General features: G+C 33.7%; 1 long non-coding RNA gene across 1 annotated transcript; it reads right to left on the bottom strand.

The window, feature by feature from the left end:
• Nucleotides 1–5,075: 5,075 nt before the first annotated feature.
• On the bottom strand, nt 5,076–13,675 carry LOC134269156 (uncharacterized). The gene is made up of 3 exons (XR_009992513.1): nt 13,407–13,675; nt 12,760–12,814; nt 5,076–5,214 (listed from the first exon to the last, which is right to left on the bottom strand). It is a non-coding gene; the product is annotated as an uncharacterized LOC134269156 (long non-coding RNA).
• Between the last annotated feature and the right edge of the window lie 10,625 nt (nt 13,676–24,300).

Below are 24,300 nucleotides of genomic sequence, written 5' to 3'. Positions count from 1 at the left end.
ACACTCTATAAGTTTAATTTATAAATTTTAATTGAGAGTACATTCACAATTTGACTTTCAACACGAATTTCACGACATTGTTTGTTCAATGATGTGTAACACTAATACCCTATAATGGCACGTGGGTTTCTTAATCATGCCCCGCAGGCATTTAAACCAACAGTGAACACAGGTGTTAAACACCTTTGCGTACACAGTGTACGGTAAATCCCTTTATCTGTCAGACAATTAAAATTCTGTTAGAAGCCAATCTGTGTATACCGGTAAATAATTAATTAATATTTAAAAAAAAAAAAAAAACAGTAATGACTTCTTTTTTTTTTAATTAAATTTAGGAATTGAATTGATTATTTCACTCGTTTTACATTTAAATAAACATAAGACAATAAAAAATATTTGATATACTATTTCAATTTATCGCTACTAATAAATGGTAAGAACACAACAGTTGTGATCGTGAAAATTTTCCGTATTTTAAATTTGGATACGGTTGCGGTTTTACTTTTAGTACAAAATCGCGACTTCCTAACTTCACAAGATGGATACCGCATGATGTTAATAGATAATACGTTGAGGAATTATTTAATATAGATATAGCAACGTTGTTTTCCTTTGTCATCAACAGATAATTAATGTAACTTATTTTGTAAGAAAGCTATAGAATAAATATTTTATTGTTTACTGGAGCATTAATTTTTTTGCGAAAATAATCAAAAAAGTTACGAAAGTGGCACAGATTTGCTTTGAAATTGGCGTAAATTTTACTGATTTGGGGGCATTTTTCGTAAACTTGAGCCTTAAATAGGTCGAATTCTGAATATTGGTCGACCCCAGCGGTTCTGAGAAAAAAAGTATCGACCTATATTCCCGAAATTACGGTACTTTATTTACAACTTTAGACCTTACATCTGGTTATCACCATGTCAAAGTCAAAGAACAAGATATTCCAAAGACTGCATTTGTCACCAAATATGGGCATTTTGAATATGTAACTATGCCTTTTGGTTTGACAAACGCCCCAGCTACATTTCAGCGAGTCATGGAATTGGCCTTTAATGGACTTCAATGGGAAACTTGTTTAATATATTTGGACGATGTCATTATCTTTAGTAAAACTTTTGACCAGCATGTCGATCGAGTTAAACAAGTATTACAGAGACTTAGAGAGGCAAAACTGAAACTTAAACCAGAGAAGTGTGAATTTTTCCAACCTGAAGTAAAATTTCTTGGTCACAAAGTGAACGCAAAGGGGATATTACCAGACATGCAGAATGTTGAAAAAATTATTAATTGGTTAACCCCGAAAAATGTTACAGAGGTACGACAGTTTCTGGGAATGGCATCCTATTACAGGAGATTTATTAGGGACTTTTCTATGATTGCCAAGCCAATTACCAATTTGACAAGAAAGAATGAAGTTTTTCAATGGACCTCAGAGTGTGAAGAATCTTTCAAGAAACTTAAAATAATTTTAACAGGGCCAGAAATTATGGGATACCCTGATCCTAATCATGGACAATTCATTTTAGACACAGACGCCTGTGACGTGGGAATAGGAGCAGTACTTAGCCAATATCAAGATGGTCGTGAGCGAGTTATAGCCTATGCCAGCAGAACACTTAACAAAGCAGAGAGAAACTACTGTGTAACAGATAAAGAACTTTTAGCTGTGAAGTATTTCGTAGAATATTTTCGACAATATTTACTTGGTCATTCATTTTTAGTCAGGTCTGACCACCAGGCTTTGGTGTGGCTTTTCAAACTAAAAGAACCAAAGGGCCGAGTTGCTCGATGGATAGAAATCCTTTCTGCTTATAATTTTGAAGTCGAATACAGACAAGGAACAAAACATGGAAATGCTGATAGTTTATCCAGATGTCCTAACCCAAGAGACTGCACTTGTTCTTCATCAGAAAATATGGACACACTCAAATGTGGACCTTGTAAGAAGTGCCGACTGAGAGCAGAAAATTTAATTCCCATACCTTTGTCTCCTGAACAATCAGATGTGGTCGCAAGGAAGGTCACTACCAGACAAAAGAATAAGGAATCTGCATTATCTGACTGTACTGTCTGGCATAGTCAATATTCCTCTGCAGCACTGCAAACCGCTCAAATTAAAGACCCTGATATTTCTCCAGTTCTACAATGGAAAATAAAGAATGAAAGGCCTAAGAAAGAAGAAGCAATTTCCTTCTCAACTACTACAAGACATTATCTGAGTTTATGGGACCAATTAGTTGTCAAGAATGATGTTTTGTACAAATGTAGTACTACAACACTTGGTGAAACCATAGAACAGTTTATAGTTCCCAAATGCATGAAGAAAGAAATTCTCGACATGTGTCATTGCTCACTTTTGTCTGGACATTTGGGCATTAAGAAGACTAAATTCAGAATCACTAGGCATTTTTACTGGTTTGAATTAAGAGAGGAGGTCCGGATATTTGTAAAATCTTGTGAAAACTGCTCTATGAACAAACCTCCAGTACAAAAACCTAAGGCTCTTCTTGGAACGATGTCATATGGTGCTCCATGGGAATGTCTTGCCACTGATTTTATTGGCCCATTACCTGTTACAAAAAGAGGAAATCGTTACATACTTGTAATAATGGATTATTTTACTAAATGGGCAGAAGCGTTTCCTGTTCCTGACCAAACAGCTGCTGTAACAGCGAAGGTTCTACTAAACGAGATCATCACTAGATATGGATGTCCTCTGATTATTCACTCAGACCAAGGTCGTAATTATGAATCATGTATATTCAAAGAGTTGTGCTCTTTGTTGCATATCAAGAAAACTAGAACAACGGCACGTAATCCGAAATGTAATGGGATGGTCGAAAGATTCAATCGTACTCTTATTCGAATGATTAAAGCTTTCATAGTAGATGACCATGAAGAATGGGATCTTTATCTCAACTGCCTTACATCAGCCTATCGATCAACCTGTCATGAATCAACGGGACTTACCCCTAACTTACTGATGTTTGGTCGAGAGATCCAAATGCCATACGAGGCAACACATCACTCTTTAGCTTCCAGTGGAGAAGAAATTTCGTCTTATGGAGATTTTGTTGAAGAAATACGATCCAAACTTTACCATGCCCATGAAGTTGCCAGGAAACATCTGTACCAATCTACAAAACGACAAAGAGATATCTATAATTCGAAAGTGCTGGTTCATAAATATGCAGCTGGAGACATTGTATGGTTACTCAATGAAAAAGTCAAAGAGGGAGAATGTCCGAAGTTGAGAAAAGCTTACATAGGACCTTTTGTTGTACTTAACGAGGCCCGATCTAGTTGAAAATTACGAAAACGGAATGATAAAAAATTTTAATTCTTGGAAATATACTTGTATGTTTTATGCTTAGAAAAATTAGAATGAAATTTTGTTACCTTGCCTTTATTGTAGTGAAATGGGGGCACTGTCAAGATATGGACCATTTTTCGTGTGTTTATACACAATTATATACTAAAACTATTCAATAAACAAAGAAATTTACAAATTAAAAAAAAATACATGATGAAATTCTTTGTTTTTCACATATATCATGCAATTTTCATTCTTCTTATAAAAAATGAAAAGAAAATTGGAGGTAGCCTTTATTGCAGTGAAAAGTGGGCATGTCAAAACACAAAATTTGGATTTTTTCTATCCAACTTCGTATTTTATAGGTCGCAATGGGTTTACATAACGCCAACAAACGATTACAATAATGTAATAGTTTCTAATAAAAATAATTCTTACATTATGAAATAATTTTCTCGCCATGCTTTATTTTTCTCTTAACACGCGACGTTTTTTTACGTGGAAAAAAAGGGGTAGAGGGAGGAGGGAAGGTGGGGGGGGGGGGGGGGTAAGGGCGACAAAATTGCAATTTTTACTAATATCATGTAATATATAGAAAAATAAAATATTTTGGCGGTTCAATTTAAATGATTTATAGACTTATTTTATTTTTTAAAACTGAAGATTCATGCATATATAAGTCCACAATAAAAAGAGTGTGCATAAACACTTCAACATGTTCGAACAGAAAGACTAAAATCGTTTACTTTTAGTTGCAGTGTTTGTTTTTTAAACTCACAAATTGAAATAAAACAGAATAAAATTAATGAATCTGTACCAAAAAATTAATCCCTCAAAATTAATTAGGTTCCAAGGTTGTTTATTAATTTGAATATTTAAAAAAAAATTAATAGAAATGCCAGCTTTCAATGCATATTCTATAGAGCTACCAGTAAGCAAGATCAGCGAAACATTTTAGCGCAATTTGACGTCATTTTAACTGTGACGTTATTGTGTTCAATTGTGACGGCAGTCAAGGGTATTGTGACGTGCCTGAGTCGACGCTGCGTTAAAACATATGCGCAGATCAAGTAGATCGGGCCTCGTTAAAGTTTTAAGTGACCTTGTGTTTGAAATTCAATTTGATGCTCGTGGCGAGTGTAAAATTGTCAATCATAACAAGCTACTGCCATACATTGGAAGTACACCACCAAAGTGGGCACTGAGGCTGTCAGAGAATTTGAAAAACAAAACACGTCTACAGTAAAATAATACTGTCCAGTTATAGTTATGATGCATACTGTATGAATAAAGTTTTTAAAAGAATTAAAGGATTTGTTATCCTTTCAAAATATATGTGTCATAGTGAGTTAGACAACAAATCATGACCAATGTTACTACTTTACAAAAATGGGGATGGAAGGGTGGATATTATTGATAATGCTATTGTACATGTGTGATGATTATACATGTTTAAAAATGTTTTACATGAAAGTTTACATGTTTTACATTCAGTATTACTGTACTTATATTGTGCAGTTATTTTTTTTACAGATTTCCAAGATGTCTGAGATTGTTTCAGCCGGAAAGAGAGGGAGAGTGTGGGAGTGTTGCTTGTGCAACTTTAGAGGAGAGCGCCACTACCTATTATGACATATGTATTCTAAGCATCTTACTTTTGATGAATGGCCTTACAGATGCCCTGTATGTGGATACAGCCATTATGACTATAACAATTTTGAGAAGCATCCACCTTGGTCCTGGAGAAGGTGAGAGGCCCCAGACTGTGCGTAGAAGGAAGTCCCCTCCCCCACCAGCTGTGAAGTCGGTCGTATACCAGCCAGCGCGCCAACGACCACGACCTAGGAGTCCTTCTCACGCCAATAGCCATTCCTCTCCTTTGCAGCATCTTTTCTCCCCTGACAGAAAGAAGACCAGAAGATTTTAAATAGGTAATAACACAGTAGGTAATAGATCAGTAATGTAAAAGTTTTCTTAACTGAGAATTAAAGTAAAATATACCTATTATTTTTTCTGTACATTATTTTTGGCAACATATATATACACAAATAGATTAGTGAACTAGTGCTAATTGTAACGGGGACCGTTACAGATTTTCCCCAAACGCTCCCCATGTCCCTTATCGTGCCTTATTCCTCTAAGACCTTTTATAAATATGCTAAGTATCCCAAGATTTCATTTAAGAATATAAAAGTTACAATGATATCAACTATCAACGATATATTGTTTAACGTTTTGCATGCGCGCACACGTACATGTACATGCATATGCAAGATGATTATGGCATGTTGATTAAGCGATTAACATATCTTTCTATCCCGCGAATCAAAGAAAAAAATACATATATAAATTTACCATTTTTCAAGCATATGTCATATTTTTAATATATCGATTCACATTTTATTTCTCTACTTATTTTAACCTCGGGCTCAAAGTTGGTTTTATTCCGACGACAAGGCAGGGTTAAAGTCGACTAAGGGTATCACGCCAATACCTAACCAATCAAAATGAACTTATTCAATAGAAGTTCCATACATGGAAAAGGGATTTTCCTTTCTGTTCAGAATTTTTTTTAATATTTCCTCCCAGGCCATTTCGACAACTCTGATACCTGTGCCTGGTAAATTTTATATACTTTGTAAATAAATATATAAAGGTTTTTTGACCGGAACTATTCATTTTTTCCAATGCATAGGGGGCTACTCTCTGGGTTTTACAAGAAATGTTTAAAAAGACATTCGTGTCAGCTAATGTGACCTATATTGTTTAACACCTTCTTATTAATATTTTTTTCATGAATGCAAATATCTGATTATTTTACGAAGGAGCGTACATGTATATTGATTTTTTAATATACCGAAAATCGCTATTTCTGGGGATTGCGTAATTCTAAAAAAAAAATTCAAATAAATTTCAAAGGTAAATTAAACTAGTGCTAATTGTAACGGGGACCGTTACAGATGTTCCCCAAACGCTCCCCAACTCCCTTTTGGTGTCATATTCCCTGTAATCTCTATTAAATAAGAAATACTTAATGGAATTTAAACTTATCAAGGTCTTCCCAGAAGAATACAAAATATATTTAAATTTAAGCATTGTATGCGTGTTCATGTGCGTAACGACAATATTATCTTGTCTACACTATCTATATATTTTAATATACTTGATATCAAAGATGTTATCCAAAAGTATTAAAAAATACTCTCATTCAAGTGTATTTTTAATTTTACTCATTTCACGTGCACGCACGTGCAAGCAAGTGCATGATGAATACACCTTCTTGTAGGAGTCCCTTATATTTATCTATGTTCTAAATCCCATCCTGTTTGCTTAAAAAACAAGGGAGTTATAGCCATTTGAAGTTTCAGCCAATCAGATTGCAGCACACATGCATGCGCATGATTTCATGATTTTTTTTTATCTTAATCGTATTGAAGGATATCTTAATGAATGACTATATTTAAAATTCCAAACATTTCGTCAAAAAACAAAATAAATAGAGCCATTTAAAGTTTCAGCCAATCAAATTGCAGCACACGTGCATGCGCGTGATTTCATGATTTTCTTTCTATATCGTATTGTAGGATATCCTACTGCATGACTATGTTTTAAATTTCAAAGCATTTCGTCAAAAAACAAAGGAGATATAGCCATTTAAATTTTCAGCCAATCAGATTGCAGCACGCACGCATGCGCATGCTTTCATGAAAATTTTTATATATCATGCTGTAGATCTTCATAATTTAAGACTTTGTTCAAAATTTCAAAAGATTATGACAAGAAACATGAAAAATATTGAGACTTTAGTTTCAGCCAATCAGAGCGAAGCGCACGTGCATGCGCGTGAGATCTTGCTATTTTGTCCATGTCATCATGTCTATACTACTAATATATCCTTATATTATGAGTTTCAAAGCATTTCATCAAGAAATAGAAAAGTTGCGGCTATATCTATTATATTAGTCATTTCACGTGTTGCACGTGCGCGCTCTTGCAAGCACGTGCGCGAGGAACATGTCATTATGCATATACAACTAATATATACTTATATTATGAGTTTCAAAGCATATAGTCAAAAATAGAAAAGTTACGGCTATATCTATTATACTGGTCATTTCACGTGTTGCACGTGCACGCTCTTGCAAGCACGTGCGCGGAAAATGACCTTGATTCCGCAAATCTACATAACATGTCTACTTACCCTAAAAAGGTTTTACCTACTTCGGACGAACAGTTTACAAGATCACTCGCGGACAAAAAAGTACCCAGGAAGAAGAAGAAAAACTAGTGCTAATTGTAACGGGGACCGTTACAGATGTTCCCCAAACGCTCCCCAACTCCTTTTTGGTGCCATATTCCCTGTAAGCTTCATTAAATAAGACAAACTCTGTGCATTTTGACTTTAACAACGTTTTCTCAGAAGGTTACCAATTATATTCAAATTTTAGCATTGCACCCGTGCGCATGTGGATGCATGTGCGTTATGATCATATCATCTTTTCTACACTATCTACATATTTTAATATACAATATATTAAAGCATTCAGTCCAAAAGTATGAAAAATCACTATTTCAAGTGTATTTTTCATTTCACTCGTTCCAAATGCACGCACGTGCGTGCACGTGCATGATGACCATACCTTCTTGAAGGAGTCCCTTATATCTATCTATATTCTAAATCCCATCCTGTTTGGTTGAAAAACAAGGGAGTTATAGCTTTTTCAAGTTTAAGCCAATCAGATTGCAGCACACGTGCATGCTCGTGATTTCATGATTGTTTTCTATATCATATTGTAGGATATCCTAATGCATGATAATGTTTTAAATTTCAAAGCATTTCGTCAAAAGACAAAGTAGATATAGCTATTTAAAGTTTCAGCCAATCAGATTACAGCACGCGGGCATGCGCATGCTTTCATGAAAATTCTTATATATCATGCTGTAGATCTTCATAATGTAGGTCTATGTTCAAAATTCAAAGGATTATGACAAGAAACAAGAAAGATATTGAGGCTTTAGTTTCAGCCATTCAGAGCGAAGCGCACGCGCATGCGCGTGAGATCTTACTTTTTTGACCATGTCATTTTGTCTATGCTTCTAATATATACTTATAAAATGAGTTTCAAAGCATTTCATCAATAATTTAAATAGTTACGTCTGTATCAATTATATTGGACATTTCTCGTGTTGCACGTGCGAGCTCTTGCAAGCACATGTGCATGCACATGCTTTCATGATAAATCTTATATAACAGGCTGTAGATCTCCCTAATGTATGACTATGTTCAAAATTTCAAATGATTTTATCAAAAAACAAAAAAGATATTGAGACTTTAGTTTCAGCCAATCAGAGCGAAGCACACGTGCATGCGCGTGCGATCTTGCTATTTTGACCGTGTCATCTTGTGCATGCTACTAATATATCCTTACATTATAAGTTTCAAAATATTTCGTCACAAAATAGAGAAGTTACGGTTATATCCATTATATATTGGTCATTTTAAGTTTTGCACGTGCGCGCTCTTGCAAGCACGTGCGCGCAAAATGACCTTGATTCCGCAAATCTACATAACATGCCTACTTACCCTAAAAAGGTTTCACCTAAGTCGGATGTGTAATTTACAAGATCACTCGCGGACAAAATTTTCCCAGGAAGAAAAATAATAATAAGAATAAGAATAATAATAATAAGAAACAGAGTAAAAACAATATGTTCCCCAACTTCGTTTGGGGAACATAATAATAATAATAAAAAACAGAGTAAAAACAATATGTTCCCCAACTTCGTTTGGGGAACATAACAAAGGATGCTTGGTATTAAAATATTATTTCAAATCAGTAGAATCGAATGCTATTAACGACATCTGAATAAATAGGCTATAAAAGGCTTATATGCCAACTTTGGTCATCTGCACTTTAATTTTAAACACGACAGGATTTGTAATTTTTTCTGTATAAATTGATAATTTCTATATACTTTGGAAACTCAAATGAAATATTTTAATACACTTTCCTCGAGCTCTTTTCTGCAGTTTTCCTGAAATTTTATGTGGGTCCGAGGTGTTATTTGAGTTTAACAGTGATTCTCTACGTTGCCATTAATTTGATTTGTTTGTGTGTGTGTTGGGGGGGGGATGGGGGGTTATTTTTATTCTTAACCTATTTAACGTTGGAGTTGAATCGTGTATCTTATTCCAAGAACTTAAGATTGATTGTGACATTTGGATGAAAGGTCAAGGTCATTAAAAACCACCACCTCTTCAACTTCTAACCTGTCAACCGAAATAAACTCTGAAAGGTGTTTCTAGATACATGTACATGTACTTCAAGTTTCTTTTTACCCTTGGGTCAAGGACAAAGGTTAAGGTCGATTTCAAGTTCATAGGTCAAGGTGATTTTGGTAAATAGTTAATATCAACATTTTATTCAGGTTACCAGTGACCTTGACCTAAGTTTCAAGGTCAAGGGTAAAAAGATCTGCATGCTTCAGTATGTTACATGTCTTGACATTTAGAAGTTCTTAATTCTGCATGAACATCAAACACTCAAGTATACTGTCTTTTAATACATTGTGTGCGGTCGCATGTGCATGCACGTCCATGTATTTACTTTTGATAGTAGTAGAATGTAGGCAATCATTATATCTATTCATATTTGAAATTTCACCCTGTATTATTGAGAACCAAGAAAGTTTTAGGCATTTAAAGTTTGAGCCAATCAGATTGCAGCACACGTGCATGTGTGTGCGTTCATGATTATTCTTATATATCATGCTGTAGATCTTCATAATGTAAGACTATGTTCAAAATTTCAAAGGATTTTGTCAGAAAACAAAATAGATATTTAGACTTTAAGTTTCAGCCAATCGCAGCGAAGGGCACCTGCATGCGCGTGAGATCTTGCTATTTTGACCATGTCATCATGTCTATACTACTATTATATCCTTATATTATGAGTTTCAAAGCATTTCATCCAATATTTAAAAAGTTACGGCTAAATCTATTATATTGGTCATTTCACGTGTTACACGTGCGCGCACCTGCACGCACGTGCGCGCAAAATGACCTTCGTTCCGCACATCTACATAACATACCTAGTGACCCTAAAAAGGTTTAACCTAGATCGGATGAGTAGTTTACGAGAACACTCGCGGACAAAAAAGTACCGGAGAACAAAGAAAAAATTCAGAAAAAGTAAAAACAATATGTTCCCAAACTTCGTTTGGGGAACATAATAAGGAGACTAATTGTTCAGATTACAATTTTGATTTTAATTCAGATGACAATATGAAGTCTTTTCACCTTCTTGAGTGTTTTCATATCATTTGGCTTCAAGAAAAGAAGTTAAAAGCAAAAAAATTAATAAAACAGCGAAATTCTAATTTTCTACTACCGTGTTTTTAAGATCGGGCTCGGGGTTGGTTATATTCAATAGTAGTTCCATACATGGAAAAGGGATTTTCCTTTCTGTTCAGAATTTTTTTTAATATTTCCTCTCAGGCCATTTCGACAACTCTGATACCTGTGCCTGGTAAATTTTATATACTTTGTAAATAAATATATAAAGGTTTTTTGACCGGAACTATTCATTTTTTCCAATGCATAGGGGGCTACTCTCTGGGTTTTACAAGAAATGTTTAAAAAGACATTCGTGTCAGCTAATGTGACCTATATTGTTTAACACCTTCTTATTAATATTTTTTTCATGAATGCAAATATCTGATTATTTTACGAAGGAGCGTACATGTATATTGATTTTTTAATATACCGAAAATCGCTATTTCTGGGGATTGCGTAATTCTAAAAAAAAATTCAAATAAATTTCAAAGGTAAATTAAACAAAGGATGCTTGGTATTAAAATATTATTTCAAATCAGTAGAATCGAATGCTATTAACGACATCTGAATAAATAGGCTATAAAAGGCTTATATGCCAACTTTGGTCATCTGCACTTTAATTTTAAACACGACAGGATTTGTAATTTTTTCTGTATAAATTGATAATTTCTATATACTTTGGAAACACAAATGAAATATTTTAATACACTTTCCTCGAGCTCTTTTCTGCAGTTTTCCTGAAATTTTATGTGGGTCCGAGGTGTTATTTGAGTTTAACAGTGATTCTCTACGTTGCCATTAATTTGATTTGTTTGTGTGTTGGGGGGGATGGGGGGTTATTTTTATTCTTAACCTATTTAACGTTGGAGTTGAATCGTGTATCTTATTCCAAGAACTTAAGATTGATTGTGACATTTGGATGAAAGGTCAAGGTCATTAAAAACCACCACCTCTTCAACTTCTAACCTGTCAACCGAAATAAACTCTGAAAGGTGTTTCTAGATACATGTACATGTACTTCATGTTTCTTTTTACCCTTGGGTCAAGGACAAAGGTTAAGGTCGATTTCAAGTTCATAGGTCAAGGTGATTTTGGTAAATAGTTAATATCAACATTTTATTCAGGTTACCAGTGACCTTGACCTAAGTTTCAAGGTCAAGGGTAAAAAGATCTGCATGCTTCAGTATGTTACATGTCTTGACATTTAGAAGTTCTTAATTCTGCATGAACATCAAACACTCAAGTATACTGTCTTTTAATACATTGTGTGCGGTCGCATGTGCATGCACGTCCATGTATTTACTTTTGATAGTAGTAGAATGTAGGCAATCATTATATCTATTCATATTTGAAATTTCACCCTGTATTATTGAGAACCAAGAAAGTTTTAGGCATTTAAAGTTTGAGCCAATCAGATTGCAGCACACGTGCATGTGTGTGCGTTCATGATTATTCTTATATATCATGCTGTAGATCTTCATAATGTAAGACTATGTTCAAAATTTCAAAGGATTTTGTCAGAAAACAAAATAGATATTTAGACTTTAAGTTTCAGCCAATCGCAGCGAAGGGCACCTGCATGCGCGTGAGATCTTGCTATTTTGACCATGTCATCATGTCTATACTACTATTATATCCTTATATTATGAGTTTCAAAGCATTTCATCCAATATTTAAAAAGTTACGGCTAAATCTATTATATTGGTCATTTCACGTGTTACACGTGCGCGCACCTGCACGCACGTGCGCGCAAAATGACCTTCGTTCCGCACATCTACATAACATACCTAGTGACCCTAAAAAGGTTTAACCTAGATCGGATGAGTAGTTTACGAGAACACTCGCGGACAAAAAAGTACCGGAGAACAAAGAAAAAATTCAGAAAAAGTAAAAACAATATGTTCCCAAACTTCGTTTGGGGAACATAAAAATGGCATTATTGTACATTCATTAGCATTCTTGAAATGGGTTTGATCCATCAGTTGTTGTTCACTTAATTGGAAGTATGAAATGTTTTTTTTATAAGCATGAAACATTTTACATGAATTCAGAGTATAATGTTGTACATCAGTAAATTTTAATTACAATTGAAATGTTAACTCGACACTCTGTTTGTGTATTCCTGTTTCTTCTTGATATGAGTCTCTTGTAATCTGTTGTTTCTGCAAGAATCATATTGTTGATTGTTGACATTTTGCTTGTTAAATTGCTGACATAAATATTTAAATTTTATGTACATGTATGTGTTTGATACATAAATTTGAAACTGTATGTTATTGGTTGTAAGAGTGCATATGGTGCATGTTGACATGAGAATTTTGTGATGGTTCATGATGTATTACATTAAGAAAAAGAATCTTGATTTTATACATACCAGTTGTATGATTGATAAGCTGAATACCTCATGTGATTTTCTATTGTACATAGATCCGCAGTTGATTCCTCTTCTGTTATTACAGTGACTTGTAATTCCACGGTATTTGCTTTTTAATAATGTTGTTTTATTGTATATGATAGTCCAAAGGGACTTGGACATTTTTTTAAAGAGGGGCAAAATGTAAGAATAGGACTACGATGTATTTATTGATACTTATGCTAGAATGTACTTGTACATTATTTTCTCTTTTGACATCGCCCCCGAAAGTTTGATTGCGCTGTTTGTTTATGTATGCATGTTTTGTTGTTACGAGTATAAAAGATGTGTTGAATAATTTGTGTACTGAGTAAAGATCACTATTATTTATGTATAATTACCTGTAATCCACTATTTATACGTATTTTTGCTTTATTGTTAGGACCACATGTTGTTGATTCTTTTAGTAATGGCCGACTCCCAGAATGCAATGCGGTATTTGTTTACGAAGTTTAACGAGCGCTATTTTTCGATTATAATTTATTGTTAATTTATTGTTAATTCTTGTATAGACATTTAATGATACTAGAAGTAATTAGAGTTAAGAAATAAATGTTATTTCTATTTTTATTATTTTCTCGTAAGTGTGAGAATTTGATGTGGGAACTAGAGCATCCTGTTACGTTTTTCATTGGTTGGTGTAATTTACGCGACGCTTTTCATTGGTCGCGTTTCATGATGTCATTTTACTACGTATAACGACGAGTTGTAGCAGACAACTAGCATTTTGACTGTTTTTGAGTTCTAGAAAGGTGTGTTATTTTAGTTTGTAAATTTTATTACATTTAATTCGGGATTAAGACTTTAGAATATTGGGATGGAGTTGGTCATGGTTTGTTATAAATAAGTAGGTTTATTTACAGCTATTTGCTGAGCTGTTTACCGTGATCTAACGGTCTGAAATTACTACAGTTAATTTACGGATATTTTATCCGTTGTAATTTCAATTACTGGTTCAATTTACCAGTCCCAATATAAGAACAATTACAAAATACGTAGGTTTCAAGCATTTATTTCAAATTTATTATTTTATTTGGAATTATTGTTTTATAGAAATAAAATATGTGTTCAGAATAAACCGTTTATTTGTTAACTTTACAAGACTTGTCTTTATTTCATTTTCGTCCTGAATTTGGAAGTAAAGAGAGAAAAGAATTAATTTTAACTTAATTGTCATACACCAGTGCGCTTATCCGGTGTCGTTACAGTACTCTTTTACCGTCGCCCACAAAGATTTTGAGATATGTGATTTTCTCAAAGCAAATTACATAATACACCCAAAAATTGTAGTGGGCGACGGTGACAGAGACTATTTTCTAAAAGGAAAATAAGCACAAAAATGAGTCTTTCTGAGGCTTTTCAGCAGTAAACTTAGAAATGTATCAAATTAATGATGTCATATTTCCAGAACAGTCTTCCTTCATGCCATATTCTTTAATGATTTATCATAATTATTCATCTACTCAACTCTTGTTAAAGCCAATATCATAACTTTTTAAGAACATTAATTTTTTAGGGCCCAATAAAGCCCAAACTGTACCCTCTTCTTCATAAATCTTAAAGAGGGATCCTTCATCCTCATAACTATGTACATAGTTCATTGGTTTAATACCCAGGTACAGAAAAAAAGATTATTAAAGGGTTTATGCATTTTCACTTCAGAACCAACAGAACCCCCTCCTCACACCAGAACCCAAACCCAGAGGTCATAAAATTCACAATTCTGGAAGAGCAGCCTTATTCAATATAACTATGTACTTGGTCAGTTTCTTTAATACTCAGGAGCAGAAAAGATTTCAAAGAAATAATTCATTTTCACTATATAATCTATATAGCCCCACCCTAGCACTAGAACCCCTCACCCTGGGGCCATGAAATTCACAAGTTTGGAAGAGGCAGTCATTTTTAACTCAACTGTACACTTGGTTAGTTTATTTAATGCCAAGGAGCAGAAAAGAATAATTGCAAAGAAATAAATGCATTTTCCTTATATAACCCATTTAGCCCCGCCCTAGTACTAGAACCCCTGACCCTGGGGCCATGAGTTTCATAATTTTGGTAAAGGACTTAAAGCTGATTACAATCATACCAACAGTTTGACTGCTTGATGTCCAAGAGTAAAGATTTTTAAAGATTGCACTAATTTTAGTGGTTTTGGCCTCTTGCCCAGGTCCCTGGGGGGCAGGGACCATGAAATTCACAATTTTAGTTTCCCTTCACCCATAGATGCTATATGCCAAAATTGGTTGAAATTTGTTCGATGGTTTCAGAGAAGAAGCTGAAAATGTTCAAATGTCAACGCAGGACGCACGACAGACAAAAACGATTAGCAATTGTTTACTGAGTTTACTTAGGTGACCTAAAAGCGAAAATTGTAGTTCTTTAAAATGTAAAGCATTTACCAAGACTGGTAACAACAGGGAAGTATAACATCATTTTTGAAAGGGAGAAGCCAGAGAAAAAAATTAAAAAAAAAACAAAAACGAATTCAGTGTACAAAGTACTGTACAGGATGGTATCATATAATTTTCACTGCAAAAGCTCCAAGATTTCTCATGGAACAAAAGTCCTAAAACAAGAAGATTCAATGACCTTGATGTTTGAACTTTTCACCTCAAAATCAATAGGTCTTCCTTGGGAGATGGGGAGTTGCTGTGTAAAATTTTCCTTATAAAACCTTTAGAGATATCACGTGGAAACGAGAGTGAAATAAAGCAAGATGGACAGACAGATGGCCGAAATTAATACAATGTACTTGATGAAAGCTGGGGACAATTAACATTGCAGGTTTGGTTCCTTTTGACTGCATGTGTATAAATGTCCATTAAGACTAATATCTGATAATGACTTATTCACTCTATAACAGTTACATCAACTTTTATGATTTGTCTGTTGCAAGTATCATTAAATTTGTCACTAATCTAGATCCACTAACAGGTACATAACCCCCCTCCCCCCATCTCTCTTCTTTTTTTTTTGGTCCACCGCTGAAAGAGAGGGATATTAATTAAAGTCTGTCCATCCATCGGGCTAGCTGTCCATCTGTCTATAGTTCTGTCAGTATAACGCTTCTGCTTTAATGTAGTATCTCGAGAAGCCTTGAGTTGCAATGAAATTTTATATGATAACTCCATATGGCCTAAGGAGGATTCAAATTGATTTTGAGGTCAAAATGTAAAAAAGTTCAAGGTCATAAATTTGTGTTTTAACAATTTCGTTTCTGCACGATGTCTCGAGAAGCCTTTGAGGATTTGCAATGATAGTTAATATCACAACTTCCTTTGGATTATTAAGAAGAGCCCTATGTATTATGATGTCAAAAGGTCAAGGTAATAAATTCATACATTGTGTGTGTGTGTGTGTGTGAGTGTGTGTGTGTGTGTGTGTGTGTGTGTAAAACTTTCATTTGGCGATACATGTATTTCAATTTGACATTTTATACCACAACTTCTTATGACCTAGGGAAGACTCCCTATGGCCCCTCCTGCCCTTCTTAAACTGATTCCAAGGTCAGCACATTCTTATTCCCTTTAGCGGGGGATAAATATTCTCTGAATAAGCTTTTCTTTCAATTTTGCTTCAGTTTTTATCATATTTCATGTGAATTTGAAAAAAGGACTTTTCACAAGAATATACAGAGTATACATGTAACTACTCTTAGTATACAAAGTGTTTATTTTGAATCAATGATATTTTTTTTTCAGAAATAAAGCTGCTACTATAGTTATTATTTAAGGAATCAACAATAGTGGATTACATGTGATAATTTGCATGTTTCCCACTATTGTTGATGTCCCTGGCATACTTTACTAACTAGACAGTGATTCCTAATATTTCCATTTCATTGTCAAATAAAATTAAATTGTAGATTTAGACTTTAAAAATGCAGACATAGATTTAAATTACAGGAAGATTCCCATCCTAATTTCAATAGTCCTCGCCCACTGACGTCAAACACAAAGGCAGCCGCACGAGATTTACATGCCTATTTTGCCTCCTTAGCGTCAGACACAGAGACAGATGCGCACGAGATTTGCATGCGTATTAGGCCTCCTTAGCTCCAGACCTATCGACCTGCCTAATTTACATTCCGGCAGAATTATCAAGAAATAAACTTCGACAACTTTCAAAGAGTTATCACAGAGAAAAAAAATTAGAAATGGAAATATTTGAAGATATCTGAATTATAAATGAAATTTTAATTTATTGCATTGTTCACTCCAAATTAATTAAGATCTTCTGGTGATAAAAAAGCTCATGCCAGTTGTGTCTACATTACCGGGTAATTGGCAGTGCATGTACATTCAGTAATGTGATGTACATGTACCAAAACTTCTCCTCTGCTTTTAAGGGCTTGGAACCTTCTGCTTGAAATAACATGCAATTATGTTAATTCAAGCAGGCAGCATTAAAAGTTTCGTGTTTTTTTTTCTTTTTCTCCTTTTAAAATACTTTTTTCATTCAATTTCTCTTTTTTATTTGTTTGTTTTTGCATCTTTGTGTGTGTGTTAAATATTTTGTTTTTGTTTACTTTTTTTTTAACTCTTGCTTTTCATTTTTTTCATTTGTTTTCATTTTTTTTCCACATTCACTTATAATTTTACATAAACAAACCACAGTGTTACACTAAAAATCACAAAATAACATTTTCAAATAATTTTTTACATTTTTTAAAAATACAAATCATGTCATATTAAAAGTTAATTACTTTTACTGCATATTTAGTTACATCATTAATAATACCTTCATTTAAGTGCACAACAAGTAAATAATCAGAATTTACTAATTATACAAGTTATAACTGGTACAGCTGCTGACAGAATTTGTACATTTCAGAAAAATTAATTTAATTAATATTGAATACCGGTAATGATTACATCTAAGTTTCAGAAAACATTGTAATACCAGCATAAAAACCTTTACAGCAAAATCAACAAGAATGAGTGCACTTAAGCTATGAGAGTTGGATCCCGATGTTTTGCGCAAAATCAAATTCCAAAATTCATTAAATTTATGTTTTATAGGTATTAAACAATGTCTTAAGAGCAGGTTTTGGTATATTATATTACATGAAAGTATTAAATAATGCCGAATGACACTAGCTTTTGAGACGGGGTTCTAACAGTTTTGTCTCATTTCTATTGTTATTCATGTGCATTCCAGTTTTCAACGACTTTGTTTACATCGAGCCGCAATTTGGCCATTTTTCTTATTTGCACAGAATATGTATTTTAACTTAAACTTATACATATCCAAAGGACAATGTTGGCCAAGTTGCGGCTCATATCTAATTTTCAAAAAAATGTCCCCAAACTAGGGTCGAGATAGCTACTAAATTAACTGGTCACTGAGCAACAACGATTGATATTATAATCACCTTTCTCATGTGACCTTCTGCTGTTCGATACGCTAACGCTTTCATTGAAAATTTCTTTGTGTTTAAGTCTCTGTTGTGACATTATCTATCGTACTTCCAACTTCAAACTATGGGAGATTTTTGCGCAAATATTAATAGGGTTTGAAGATAATATGTCTCTTATTTAAATCTTTATGTTTTTCATTAGGGGTGTTTTGAAAGAATTCTGTTATTGACAGTGTCATTAGTAAGTACATGTATCTAGGCTTATGTCGCCTCTGTATTATGGTCTGCAAAGCGAGACATTTACCCCATCCCTTAACATTAGAATCATTTAATAATTGTGCACCATGAAATCAACACGATCTCTCTCTTCTCCATTTCAATTCGCAATGCGAAAAAATCATATGAGCTTATGTTTACATTCCACAACCATGCGGTTTAAAAGTCTCCGCCTATTTGGGGATACCTTAGATTCGAAAGTGGTCCCGTTCAAATTTCCGGAATTTAAGGCTTTTACATGTTCTTTTCAATTAAGTTTTCTGTAATCAAAGAAATATGTATGACAAAAAATTCTAGAAATAAATATCAAGAGCATATGCGTGCACATCAATCATGGATTAATTTAGCGATATATTGTAATGTTAAGCTTAAAATGGGTAGCCGAAAAGGTTCCAAATGACGTACTTAAGTGCACTCATTCTTTATTATTAGATTAAAAAAATATTTAAATTAGAATATCTTCAAAGATAATTGTCTTAATAGTTACATTAGAGAAAAAAAAGGTCTATGTGGGAGGAAACCGGAGCATCCAAGGAAAATCCATGTGTCTGAGTGGGAGACCCCATACCCTCTTCTCAACTCAGACACCCATATCATAAACAGTCTTGTGTATGCTTCACAGATCTGGTTTTCTGCATTCTTTTCTTTCTACAAATACAATCACAAGAATATACCTCTTCAATACTTTACTTTTCTGTCAATGAGGAAAAAAATGTTTATTTATTAATAACCAAATAAGGAACAATATGAAATAAAATAAATAAAAGTGTCTTACAAAATGACATATGTAGGAAACATTCACATACCTGGTACCTTAGGTATTCAAAATAACTAGGGCTGGGACGATACAACTTTTTCTATATCGATACGTATCACAATATTTGAGCCACGATACGATATGTATCACGATACGTTTAATTGCTTATAAAATCTTTTTTTGCATTGAAATAAACAAATTATTTCTTGTCAAATAAGAATGAACTTATTCAAAATAGTTGTTTATATGTTGCAAAACAAAAATATTTTACTCAAATGGTGTTAATTATTATTTATTTCATGTCTATATTTATATTGAACTTATTTACTTTGTATATCAAACCCCAAATGTTAAATGAGCAAAGAAAAATAGAAGTCAGATTTTCATGGGCGATATTTCTAAATATGTATCGATATGCATATCGTCCTCACATATATCACGATATATCGATATCTTGATATATCTATCGTCCCAGCCCTAAAAATAACAAGTACACTAACATAATATCATCTTGATCCAGTCTCTTAATGAGTACTTTTACCAAATCACCAAAGCATACTATAAAATACTGTAGATTCCTTATTTTTAGTGAGTACTTATTATCGCGAATTGACTCTTCATCGTCAATTTACAAGAATAAAAATTAGCGAATGGACGGTTGATCAATTGATTTTATGTAAATTTCAACAACATAAAAATAAAAGGGAGTAATTCTATTTCGTGGGTGGTGCTTCTTGCGAAATTACACAATAATTAATTCCACGTGTATAATTAGGAATCTACAGTAGTTCATAAATTTCAGCATTTATGATTGTATAAACATAAATTCACAAAGAAAGATTTCTAAGTAAAATACTGTATTCAAAGTTATTTTGATCTGTCTTACCGTATGAGTGGAAATTTTAGCGAGATGCAAATTTAGTGATTTCTACCTAAAATCTGGTATTTTATTTTTAGCGAGAAGTAATTTTAGCGATTTTAAAATGCTAACTAAAGAAGCTATTACATATAATACGCAATCAATTTTTAGCGATATTCAATTTAAGCGATGTCAGCACCCTCGCTTATAATGCCAAAATTAAATCCTTGCTAAAAATTCTACTTATACAATATTTCATTTTCTAACGATTTAAATAGACAATTTGTTCCAATGTAAATTTGCTCACAGTTATGCACATTTTTTAAAATTTGATTCACCCTGTTCTAAATTCACCCGCTTCTAGGGAAAATAGGGCTAAATTAAAACAGGGGCAAAAAAATTTTTTGGCATAAAGTACTACTAGTATACAGGTCAAGGATCAGATATTCATTTGTTGTTGTTTTTCAGCAAAAAAAAGCATTTATTATGTCACATACCTGATCATTGACAGTTGTTCACTGTGGTAAGTCTTGCTGTTGGAAAGGTCAAGGTCCATCAGACTTGTCTTCCAGCTGTCTCCACAAATGTATGTCTAGTTGTATCTCTGACATGCATTTTGGAGGGTCAACATCTATCAGGTTTATTTTTCCCTGATTTTTCCACTGATTCCTATCTTGCTGTATTAGCTCCTTTCCACATCTTGAAGCATCTACATACAGCAGTCTAGACACTTGCAGGGCTAAAGAGGCTAAAATAAAGGGGGGGGGGGCATTAATTTCCATGTGAACGTGTACAGTATAATAAAGATCAAGGATCAGATTAGTTGATTTGGAGGAAAAAAGATTTTGAATCATTTATCATATTATGTTACATACCTGGGTTCATATGCATAAAAATTCTTATTCTGCTAAGCATATTCTCAAGTGCCGATTTACCTTAAGCAGAGTGACGTTTTTTACTTAGTACGTCACTTTACGTTGTAAGTGGATTGCATGATGTTTCTTATTCTTACTTATATGTCTTAGAATATGCTTAAAGTTAAACAACCCTTCACCTTGTCTAAAGTTTTTAAGCATTTTGCTTACCACAGCAAAATGGCTGCAAGACAGCAAAGACAACGACGTGACAGTTGACTGACACTTAAGAAAGCCTTACCCTTGCAGTGAACTCGATGGAATGTCTTCCATGCCCCTGTTGAAATTGTTAAACGTCATCAAAGAGGAATCAAAGGCCCCAGATATTCCGCAGATAGAAACATTTTCCTCACCAATTACCTCCTCAACAGCTTGTGACAATGCACTTAATGGTTTCTCTGCCGGTCCTCCACCTATGTAAATTGAAGCATTTTATTTTTATTTAAAAATTGTTTTTCGTTGCTTTCAAAAAGATATATCCATTATTTCATGTAACTATATAAAAAAGTTACATTTTCTTTATCAAAAAACACTGGGGATTACTTTAGCTGAGATAGTAATATTTTTTTTTCACTATGACTTGCTAATTTTCGAGCTGATTGTAATTCACTATAGTATATGATTTTTTGTTGTTTCTGAACAAATCATTATTACATAGATCTACGCATTTGTTTGGAAAAAGTTCTTCGCGGTGTGCACAATCTAATTAAAAGTAGATGTTAGATCCAATGTAAATGTAGCGAGTATGCGAGAGGATTTAACATCAACTATTTATTAGATTATGTAAAGTATTTTCGGTAAGTGAAATTGTTGGGCGGGGGCGGGGGGGTATAAAAATAAAGGTATGGATATATTCTCGCACCGGCCATTAGGGTACACAGAGTGACACTTAAATGCATATAATATACTAATAAATCAAAATAAACAATCTTCATGGATTACCATGGTCGTCCGCATTTCCGTAAACTTTCCGTGCTAAAATAATTTCCAAATTTTACACCTACTCTTTCAGTTTTTGACACCTGTCATTCGAATTTAAACGACCCAAAAGTCCTATGGTACAGTCTTATACATGTAACTTTGGTACTTTATAAAATAAATTTTGTATACATTATGAGTTTCTTGACTTGGAATATCTAATTTTGGATTTGAGTTAGATCTAATCTACTGCTTACATCCCGTTATTATGCCTACAATACCGACAATAGAGTTATCACCCTTATATCACTTGTATCTTAGGTCCGGTAAACATCATGGCTGACATTGCAAGCATACCAAGCATTTCACAGAACCTGTTTTTGCAAACTTCTTCTAAAATCAGATATTTCTCCCCTCCCCTTCATGTGGATGTTATGCCACTTCTTTTCGACTTTCTTCTATAGTCCAAACGCAAGTTAGAAGGGTTGGCTGCATTAATTGCTTCAGTAATATTTTTCCATACTTCCCTCTTCTTTTGAGTGGTCACTCCGGCGCCGAATTTAGCCCTCAAAATTTTCTTATTATCGTTGAATAAATGTGTTAGATGTAAACATTCTTCCATTGTCCAATTCGGTTTACGTTTTTTCTCTGCCATATTCAGACGATGATGATGACGTAGAACGGGAGATTCAATATCGTCAAAACCCGCAATGACGTCACACCATTGTGACGTTTTATTTTAAGCAAGAAGTGATATGCTTTGGTAAGATGCACTAAGTAAGGCAATTAGAATTTTTATGCATGAAACTAAAAGTATGTTTCTTAGTTAAGCAATTTGATTTGGGAATAAGTATAAGACTTATGAAAAATTCCTAGAATTTTTATGCATATGAACCCTGATCATTGACTGTTGTCCACTATGGTTTTGCTGTTGGGAAGGTTAATGTCCATCGGTCTTGTCTTCCAGGTGTTTCCATCAATTTATGTCTAGTTGTATCTCTCATTTCCAAATCTTGAAGGGTCAACATCTATAATTACATCCAGGTGTACCTATTCCCCATTTTTCCATCCATCATTTTAATGAATTCATGTCGAGCTGTAGCTGCTCATTTCCATATCTTAAAGGGTCCACATCCATTGCCTTTTCCCTCATTTCAATTCAATGAATTAATGTCTTGCTGTTGCTGAACATTTCTACATCTTGAAGGATCCACATACATTGGTCTTGCCATTTCCAGGTTTTTCACCTTTGTATATAACTGTCCATAAATCATTTTTTTAAAATAGTTAAATTTTGGTCAAATTCTACGATGATTTTTTTTTACATTGAAATATGGTATTTTTGTGTTTAAAGCAGGTCAGTGCTAAAGTCCCTCCAATATAAGGTTATGAATATAACTCATTTGAAGGTAAACTGAATTATAGGCCCATGTTCCTGTATGACTGTTATAGCTACTCATTTCACTATACAGTAAGGGTCAACATACTTTAGTGTTACATTTTACATTTACTTTACAGTTGCTAAATTCATCAAATTCTGTAAGACTGTAATTAATGCTCTTTTCGACATCTTATAAAACAAGTATATACTGACAAAACGTCAGAAATACTCAAGCTGTAGAAAGTCAAATAGGAAGTATCATTATATCCTAAAATTGTTTTAAGATGAGGGCTATATATTTAGTTCAGTCCTCTGTTGAATAAACTACATGACTGTATACATGAAACAACATTCATATATTGAATTTTATTAGAAAAAAAACATTATTAATCTTACTTAATTACTTTTTAAGATGAATTTACGTGACACACTTTCAGGAATATTTTATAGAGCATAGTAATGTTTCCGAACTGAAATATTTTATGTAGACATTTAGTATACATGTACTTCAAACTATATACGTTTTTGTATTTTTTGTTAATGACGTACATCTATTCAATAAATACATCAATTAAGATAGCTTGCTAAAAGCCTGTAGAAAAGTTTTTTAAAGTAAAAAGGGGGGGGGGGGCTCCAGGCTCTAAAAAATCCACGTGACTACGGGTTCATCCATCGTTGCAAACCACGGACAAAATGTACGATCCTCTCCTACCGGACCGTGGCTTGAGACGATGGGTTTCAACAGCGGGATGTCCAATGCATACGGAC

Source organism: Saccostrea cucullata, unplaced genomic scaffold (genome assembly GCF_032062105.1).
Source record: "Saccostrea cucullata isolate Sc308-1 unplaced genomic scaffold, CSIRO_AGI_Scuc_v1 ctg9091, whole genome shotgun sequence".
In the NCBI taxonomy this organism is placed as follows: Eukaryota; Metazoa; Mollusca; class Bivalvia; order Ostreida; family Ostreidae; genus Saccostrea; species Saccostrea cuccullata.
Note: the sequence above shows the minus strand (reverse complement) of the source record. Positions and strands in the feature narration are given on the sequence as shown.